Raw genomic sequence first — 8,954 nt, 5'->3', positions numbered from 1 at the left:
TGGTCCTTCTCAGCAGCGTCCAGCTGAAGAGCATCATATCCAAAGAATCTGGATTTAGGAATCATGTGATTTTCTTTTTAACCTGCCCTGCTTTTCTGCTCTTTTCTGTGCATGTGTCTGCCTCTCCACAGTACCCTGCAGCATGTATTTTCCTGCCGTAAAAAGCAGCGTTCAGAGGGACTGATTCCCCAAATACTGGCTGACTTCAGCACAATAATGAAGCATGAAATGTCCAATCCTTTTAGGTAGTCACCATAATATTGCAACCTCCCTGCTCACCAAATACACACAAAACTGAAAATGCATCCAATTTTAGAGAAGATGTATAGACAAAATGAATGCTGTGATTTGTGCAAGCACTCAAAGATGCTCTTCACTGCTGCCTATTGCGAGTCCTTTGCAGTATATACTGATGATCTGATAGGAAAATAAAGTTCCATCCTCTAAACTTCACCAAATCATTCTAAATGAGTTTTGCAACAGGTAGGTCTTAGTCTTGTATATGGTATATACATTTTTAAATGGGAAATTTTTGCAAGGGTGTTACCATGGAAGGGAGGAAATGTGGAAACACTAACAGAGGTAAGGTTCTAGTGCTGTAAAAGCGTCAGTTCCAGAAACTTTATGGGGGGGACTTGCCAAAGATGTGGCCAGGGCAGGCAGTGCCTGTGTGATAGATGGAGCTGTGCTGACTCGCTTCCAGGCGCTTCCATCATCACTCGCATTGAGTGCCAGGGTCAGCCAAGCTGTGCAGCTGCAAATGATTTGGGCAGGATCTTGCCAGGAGCTGCTGAGCTGCTTGTAACACATCCGAGGATGGGAACACTCTGCACGTGCAAAACTCACAGCACACAGCCCCCAGATTTGGGGGGAGGGAAGAGGCCAGGCTGCCTTGACTTGCAATAGCAGACTGAAACTCAGCCCCCAGCCTTACCCGAAGTTGAGCCTCTGTGAAGGATCAAATGCTGTCAAGAAGAGCAGCACATCCTCACCTTCCACCTGGCCTGTAGGAGGTTTCTACATTTATTTTTTTTTTTTTTTTTTTATGCTGATTTCAAGTTTCTTTCACCTGTTTCTTAAAGTTAACTGTGGGCAAATATTGCCAAGAACAGTGGGAACTGGGATACTTCAAAGTCTAGTAAGCTACAGCAGGGTCTGTTTAAGCATTTATATTCTAGGGGCTTATCCATAGCACACCAGAGATCCTGCTGGTGTTTGAAGCCTGACAGAATGTTTTCTTGATGGTCTTGGAGGAGACTTGCAAGGGTAGAGCTGGGATATTCCCAGCATCAACCAAGCTGTAAAGTTGGCAGCAGTCAGCGTATGGAAAATTGAAGCATGAATCATGTATTTTTTCTTAAACCTTTTAATTGCTTCTTTCAGGTACCCACAAAAATGGAAGTGCCAGTTAAGGGAAGGAGTTATAACATTTGTAATATCTTAAACAGTGGAAAAAAATGTGTTTCAGGTAAAAAAAAGTGAGGTGAATGTGGACTTGTGGGGTTAGATGGCCTTATTAATCATATGGTAACTTATGGTTTATAAACTATTTAGATTAATACTGAATTTGGTTGGCTGCATTAAGATATATTTTTAATTTACATTTTTGTTATGCTGCTAAGCGAGGATATCACTGTCTTTTCACTAAAAGAGAAACTTTACAAAACACTTTCTTGCTTTATCATGCTGTGCAGTGTGTTTTCTGGCTAAGCCGCTACCCTTTGCCAAGCCACCAGTTGCACATCTGCACTATAAAAGATGTATTTCATTTATGTTTAAAAAGTGAGAAAAAATATCGACCCTCAATGTCATCAGTGCGCTGTCCAGTGACCCATCAGACAGGGATAGCAAGGGCATGCTTCTGGGAGAGGGCTGTTGGCCCCTTGAGCCCCTCTTCTTGGGAGTTGTATATGCGCTGCCCTGGCTGGCCAGCTGCACCACTGGGCACTGCATGCAACAGCATTTGGGCTCACTGAGCAGTTTAAGATACACCAAATTAAAGTATTTCTTTGTTTTACCAGTTTCTAGTTTTTTAAAGCAAGTATGGCAAAATGGCTCAGTTTGTTAGCTCACCTTCCTGAAGATGGGTCTAGTTTCACACGAACAGTGCCACACAGTGACTTGGGGAAGTAAGATTTGAGATCTCAACCATGTCCTAAATGCTCTCTCGCAGCAGTATTTTGAGCATTTCAGGAAAATTAGGTATTATTGCTTTCTGGAAAAACCCTGGACTGCAATTACAGCACAGGAACAATGTGTTAGCATATCACAGTGCACAATGCTGCTGAAAAATAAGTGTCCTCAACTCCTGATGCCTCTCATCGGAAGTGGGGTGTGGGGTTTGCCGCCCTGGCTGTGGGACTCAAGCAGGCACATGGACCAGCACTCCAGATTTGTCTGTGTGTATGCCAACCTATGCTCCTTAAAAACAGCGAAGTTCTTGGTAGCTGAGGACAAACACAAACATAGCGGCAAGTCTTTTCCTTTATGTGCTTCTTAAAGCTTCAGTCTATTTCTGTAACAGTAATCTTATTGTCCAGGAGAAAGGCCAGTGGAAAGTACTGGGGGGGGGAGCCTATAGCCCACACTTTGCCATGGCAGTCAGTGAGAATTTCGCTATTGCCTGCAGTGAAATCTGATGTCAGACATTTAATGACACAAGCTCTCACCCTGGAGATCATGCTTCTCTTGGTAGAAGCTTTCTTGAGAATGTTCTGTCCTTTTTCTGCTTATATGATTTCTATGAGCATCAGTGATGGCTGGATGTACACGGGACAGTAACATATGCAATAAACATCCAGAGATGGAAGGTGAGGTTTTTTCCATCTCAGTTACGTTATATGTTGCAAGAGCTATGCTGATCTTTTCCAAGTCCCCAGTGAGTAGCTGTTCTCACTGCATCTCACTTATATCTGTGTTTGCATTTTCTGAAATGCTAGTCCTTGTTTCTTCCTTTTATAGAGAAGGCTTGGATGATACAAAAGAACATATGAAAGCTGGTCCAGAGACTTTATAGCTGAGTTTCATAAAGCCAAGAGAGGGCAATATGCTTTTGCATGGTGATTCAAACCATTCATTACAGTTATTGAAGAATGCCTTATTGAACCTGTGGTGTCTTTCACTAGCCGAAATATCATATTCAAAAGAAAGAATAAGACGTTGAGCTCTTTTTGTTTTGTAGTACAAATTACACGCATCCACTTTCCTGTATTTTTACAATGTTCTTTTTTAATTCATAGACATACAGTCCTCGTGGCTTGTCTATAAGATGGCTCACGTAAGCATCAGAACAGATCAGCAAAGAATGCCACCATGCTGCTTAAAATAGCATTGTCTGAGTCTCTGTTATCTCTGCTTTAGACTGTCTCGTCTCTGAGGCACAGAGGACTCATAGGTATTTGTACAAAAGAGCACAGAGGTGCCCTGCTATGAGAGGAAGCTATATGCTTCTGCACTGTGCTTAGTTAAGTACTAGCAATCATGCATGGTATCTATGGCAGGGCACTATTTTCTAGAGGAATGTTATGATTGCGACTGAGATCTTTTGTGTGAGCGAAGATGTTTACTCAAACCCTCAGTCTGATTCTAATTCTGTTCATTGCATTCTGCTCTCCTAGTCCCTTTTACAATTTCAGTGGTATGTAGTGTGTGTGGGTGTTGGGTTTTGGTGGTTGTGGGTTTTTTGCATTGGTCTTGGGGTTTTTTTAATTGCTTGAAGCTTGCTGAGGTCAAGCTATTGCATTCTCTGACTTCGATTCTGCAGGCTCTGCCTGACTGGCTGTTGTGCTTCTTCAGTACTATTTTCCAGTCACGAAGCTGAAAACACGCAAACCGTAAGAAGCCATTTCTGTATCTAAATTTAGCACTACTGTGGATTAAATGTGGACCAATTAAATGCTCAGTCTTTCCTAAATAGAAAATAAAATATATCTCATTACAAATGGATCTTGTTTCACTTAACAGCAAAAACCTTCTGAGTAATGTATAAATGAGACGGAACTCTGAGAACTCATCATTCCCAGCCTTCAGCCACCTTCTTTTACATAAACACTCACACTGGTTTATAAAAGTTCTAAAAATAGAGCTGAGATTTATCAAAAAGTGCATAAACTGGGACTATGTGTATACTTGCAGTGTTGCTCTTATGTAGATGTGTACGTCTGTCATAGTGACACTGTAAAAAGAATACGAATTCGGACATTGAGCAGCTGGTAGTGATTCCATTTCTACCCACAGACGTTTGGAAATGTTAGCTTTTAAAGTGGAGATACTTGATAATGGCGGGCAGGAGTTGGAACAGTGGTAACCCTGGGATGTCTGTCCTGTTCATGTAAGATCTGCTTTATCCGTTCTGCAAAGACAAGCTGAAAGGAGACCAGCTAATACAGTCTGCATTTTAAAGGACAGGACATTCTCATATTCCTTACGTCTTTTGTCAATACAGAAAGCAAACAGCTTAGCAAGAAGCAGTGTGTTTTTAACAATGAAATTTTCTTAGCAGATACGAGCTGGGTTACACCACCTCGGGTAAAGAGATCTGGTTAATCTTGTCTAAGGTTAACTAGGTGATGCAGAAAACTAGTTCCATGTTCTATGCAAATTGCAGTCTAGTTTGTTTCCCTTCCCAAAAGCTGTATTTGTTAAACGGGTGTGCAGACGGACATTAAACAATCAAATATATTTGTTAAATCTGGATGCGGGCACCTTTTTTATCATACTATCTGCGTGTAATAGTCAACATATGGTCCTTTTAATGACTATTTAATCCATGTTAATGAAACTCTCTGTAAATGCCCAAATGTTATTAGTCAGATATTGATCTGGAAAGTCTCCATGGCTTACAAAACCAATCCCTTTTACAACTCCTACAGGTGAATGCTGTCAGGAGCACAACAGTGAGAAAGCTGAAGATTAGAGAGCAGTATAAGGTTTTTTTTTTACACACCTAAAAAGTTTAAATTTTTGAAAATAAGCATTTCCTTTGAAATGGAGGTAAAATGTCAGTTGTTCCTATTTCATGATGGGCAGAAAAGTTAAACTTGGAGCAACCTGATCTTCATGCTGGATGGAACTCAATTTAGGTTTAATTAGACTTTCTTAGTGGAAAATTAAAACACTAGTAAAATATCAGATTTGTCAGTGGATATTTTTTTCTTTTTCTGTTTTCTTAAAACCTTTTTTATCTCTTTCAGTGTTGCAGTATAGGTTTTTCTGTGAAAAGTAGAAAGGTAATTAATGTCTTTCAGCTGTAGTAAAGGATGCTTGGTAATGTAGAGGAGAGAAAACGCTGAGCAAATCCTCTTATCAAGGTAGAGGACATCTCATCTAAGTAAGGGCATTCTTATGTCTTTTCTACTTGACAGATTGACAAAACCTATTACAAAGTTGTAAAGTTAAGCTCTCTGGAATTACAAAAGGCCAGAATGAGCACTTCTTGTGGACTATTAGTAGTCCCACATTTACCCAGTGGCACCCTGGTCTACTCCCAGAGTGAAGACTGGGAGAGAAATGAAGGATAAGGTGATGCTTGTCTGGCTTCATCAAACTGTGGGAATTCCCTCCTGTCTGGCTAAAGAGTACACTGAAGAGTTTTCCACCGTAGCCATGACCAGATGGCGGGTGCAGTCTGTCTTCCAGGTAGCCTGGGAGAGACAAATAGCCAAGTAGCTTACAGATTAGTCATTCACTTAATGCCAAGTGTTGCAAAATAGTGTCTCAGTCCTCTGAGTACATCAGTTGTAGGCAAGTACATTGTTCCCCTAGAACATTTTTCTCAGCAGTCATTAATTCAGCATTCAAGCAGGTCTTCAGAGCAAAGCAATTAATAGCTGACTTTGGCTGAATCATTTCATGTGGAAAATAATGGTCCAAACTTCTGAATTATGTGGATAGCATAATAATGTCACTTCTTGTATTTAGATGTACGTAAAACAGGTAAAACTCCACAGAAATATGCAGAGATATGTTCTGCAGTTATTCCAGTGTTACATTTACGCAGAGCAGTTACCGCCACAGCAGACAACCGTGACAGGTAATTTTGCATTTAAGAAATATTTTTGGGGGTGTTTACAGTGCTAGGAAATGGCAATGCAGGACTGAACATTAGCAAGGGTCATACTTAGAGTTCTAAGAGGCTACATGTAACTCACAGACTATGTTTTTTTCCAGCTTTATTTTAAATAGATGGTAGCTGGTTCCACACTGTGTCACGGCCTTCAGTTAGAAGCTGTGATAAGACCTCTACATTAATGTACTCAGTATTTTTCTGGTTGCAAGAAGATGGTCTACTAGGATTGCTCGGAGCATCATTGAGAAAAGAGAGCAAGAAATCTTAATTAACAAAAGAAGCAACAATAATTTAACATTTTTTCGCTGACCATAAATACTAAAATGTACCAAATAGATAATTTAAAATATAAAAAAATAAAGGAAGTCTTCTCAGTTCTCAAAAGATGCTATAGATTGAACAGAGGTGCTGAAGAGGACAGTTAAATATACACGTGAACAGACTCATATTTGTAAGTTTGGTAAAGGTCTAGCAAGGCTGCCAAGCTGTAGAGCCACCCAACCATATTGGTCAGCTGATTTGGAACCTCAGAATACACCATAAATCCTGATCTTTACTATCCCCAAGCTAGGATGAAAGGCAGTAATCAAGTCCAGGGAAGAGAGTGAACTTCCAGCATGTATCTAGAGGAAAAGGAAGGCAGAATTAGAACATGTCTCCCCAGCTGTCTGAATCTGACTGCTTTCCTCAGGTGCAGCATTGCAGATCTGCTTTTCTCTCCTGGCTTGTAGCTTCTCTTCAAAGATGAACAGCTACTGCAGATGAGGTACACGCTCTGTGCTGTTAGCTGTGATTTTACCTGCCCCTCTCAGCAAGCCTTTCTTAACTCCAAGCTCTTTTAAACATTAAGCCAACTGTGTGGCACTTTCTAAACATTCACTTCAAAAGAGGACCCTTCAGTACTTTTCCTAATACACTTTGCTCTGAGATGTGACATGTGAGCTGCAGTTCAAGTTTTGGAATGGTGAACTTATTTTACAGCTAACATAAATCTAGTGTTTTCTCCACTAGTGCTGTGTATCATCATCATTATTTTAATCAAGTTTTTACTTAATGTCTTTATGTAAATTTATGCCAGCTTTTGGGGGTGATGTAAGATGTATTTGGAATCAGAGCTGTAAGATCTCAACTGTTTTTAAATGTTTCAAAATATGAGAGGGGCAAAAAAAAAGTGTAGATGTGCAGAAAATACTGTTTAAATTGAATATTAACTTTGTTATCAATGTGTTTAATAAGTAACTGCTTTCTTATGTTACTGTCATTAATGACTGATGTTGACATACTGTTCTGTGCCCATTTCTCAGTAACAAAAGTTTATTTTGTTACAACCCAAAACAACTAAGCTACTTTTGTTTTCTTGGCCAGTTTGCATTTGCATTTATAATGGCATTACTAATCAGCTCCTTTTCCCTTCTGAGGGATTTTAGCTTCTGCTATAATTACAGCTGAGAAACCAACAGCTTTTTATTAAACTACTTCCCCATTTTTTACTCCCTTATGGAGGGACATCTATTAATACTTGGTTTTGCTTGCCTCTCAGCTTTAAGTTTCTAGCTGAAGAATCAACATGTGTGACGTTATTACAGCGAGTCTTTTCTGAACTGGAGAAACCAGGTAGGGAAAGTCTGCTTGAGCAGGCACAGTCAGACCTGCAGTAGGTCTGCCTGTAGTTTGGGCTGGCTGTATTGGCGATGCAGCTGGGTTACCATCATGGTTGTGGTACTGAAACCCAGCATTTTTCAGGTAGAGCAGAGCCTCATGCAAACATGCAGTGTGGCCTTCCCGCTAGCCCAGCTGGCAGCACAGGCAAAGTGACTGTAAGTCTGGCTGGACTCCCTCTGAGTAAAGCAGCCTTTAGAAGTGGACAGGATGTTCCTTATTCTGTATCAGCCTTCGTTTTGCCCGGCATGATTGAAAATCTACGTATTCACTCATTGCAAATGTGTATTTATGCTCTGAAAGGGAAGAGATTGTATCAAGGGGTGAGAAACTAGCATTTGCCATTCTGCGTCTGTGCTGATCACTGTTTATCTGCTCCTGAAACAACATTCACGATGAGATCACATTTTGTGTGAAACAGCACAGTGCCAATCTCCCACGTAGCTCTGTTGATTTACACCAGCTAATGTCTTGGCCCATAACCATGCTCACTCCAGATCTCCCTCTGGTTGTAGCTAGGTCTCACCCCTGTGCAGGCTGAGACATCCTCAGACTGACCAGTGGGGACCTCAGCCCTGCCTGCAAGGGTAGGATCTCACTTTAGACCCAGTCTCATTTCCAGATGTGTGTGCTGGGGCCATGCACTTACTGCTTTTCTTCAGTAGAAAAATCTGTCTGCAGCTTCCTTCTTAGAGTATATGAAAACCTCAGACTTAGCAAGACCTTTAAACTGATGCTGGCAGTTGGGAAGTAACCCCCTAAATAATGAGGCTGAAGGTTTCTCTTTCTTTATATTCTTATTTTTGTTATTTTACTTTTCATGTTTTCTCTCTATTCTGAGAACAGTGTGTTCAGTGCTGCTGTGATTGTGATTCTTTTTTCTTTTTTTTCAAATCCCCAGTGAGATAGCAATACTGGTCCAGTGTGTTAAGCTTTTAAAAGCAGCAGGTCATTTACAGTTGCTCAGGTTTAACAGCATATTTATTTGTAAATATTTACCCAAAAGATAAAGAGACAAGAAGCTGGGGATGTTTTTCTGATCTGATCAGGTGGTACCATGTAGTAGATTTACAGCAATTTTCCAGCTCTGTGAGCTCTCCTAGGCAAGGAAGCTGCCAATGAGGAGCTCCTAGTTTTCCCTTATGCCAGCAGGTACACTGACGGAAATGGGAAAGTATGAAGCATCCTGAAAATTTGCACATGTCTCTATTGAATCTTTTAACCTGAT

Source organism: Lathamus discolor, chromosome 3 (assembly GCF_037157495.1).
Source record: "Lathamus discolor isolate bLatDis1 chromosome 3, bLatDis1.hap1, whole genome shotgun sequence".
NCBI lineage: Eukaryota > Metazoa > Chordata > Aves > Psittaciformes > Psittacidae > Lathamus > Lathamus discolor.
This window is presented reverse-complemented; position numbering follows the sequence as displayed.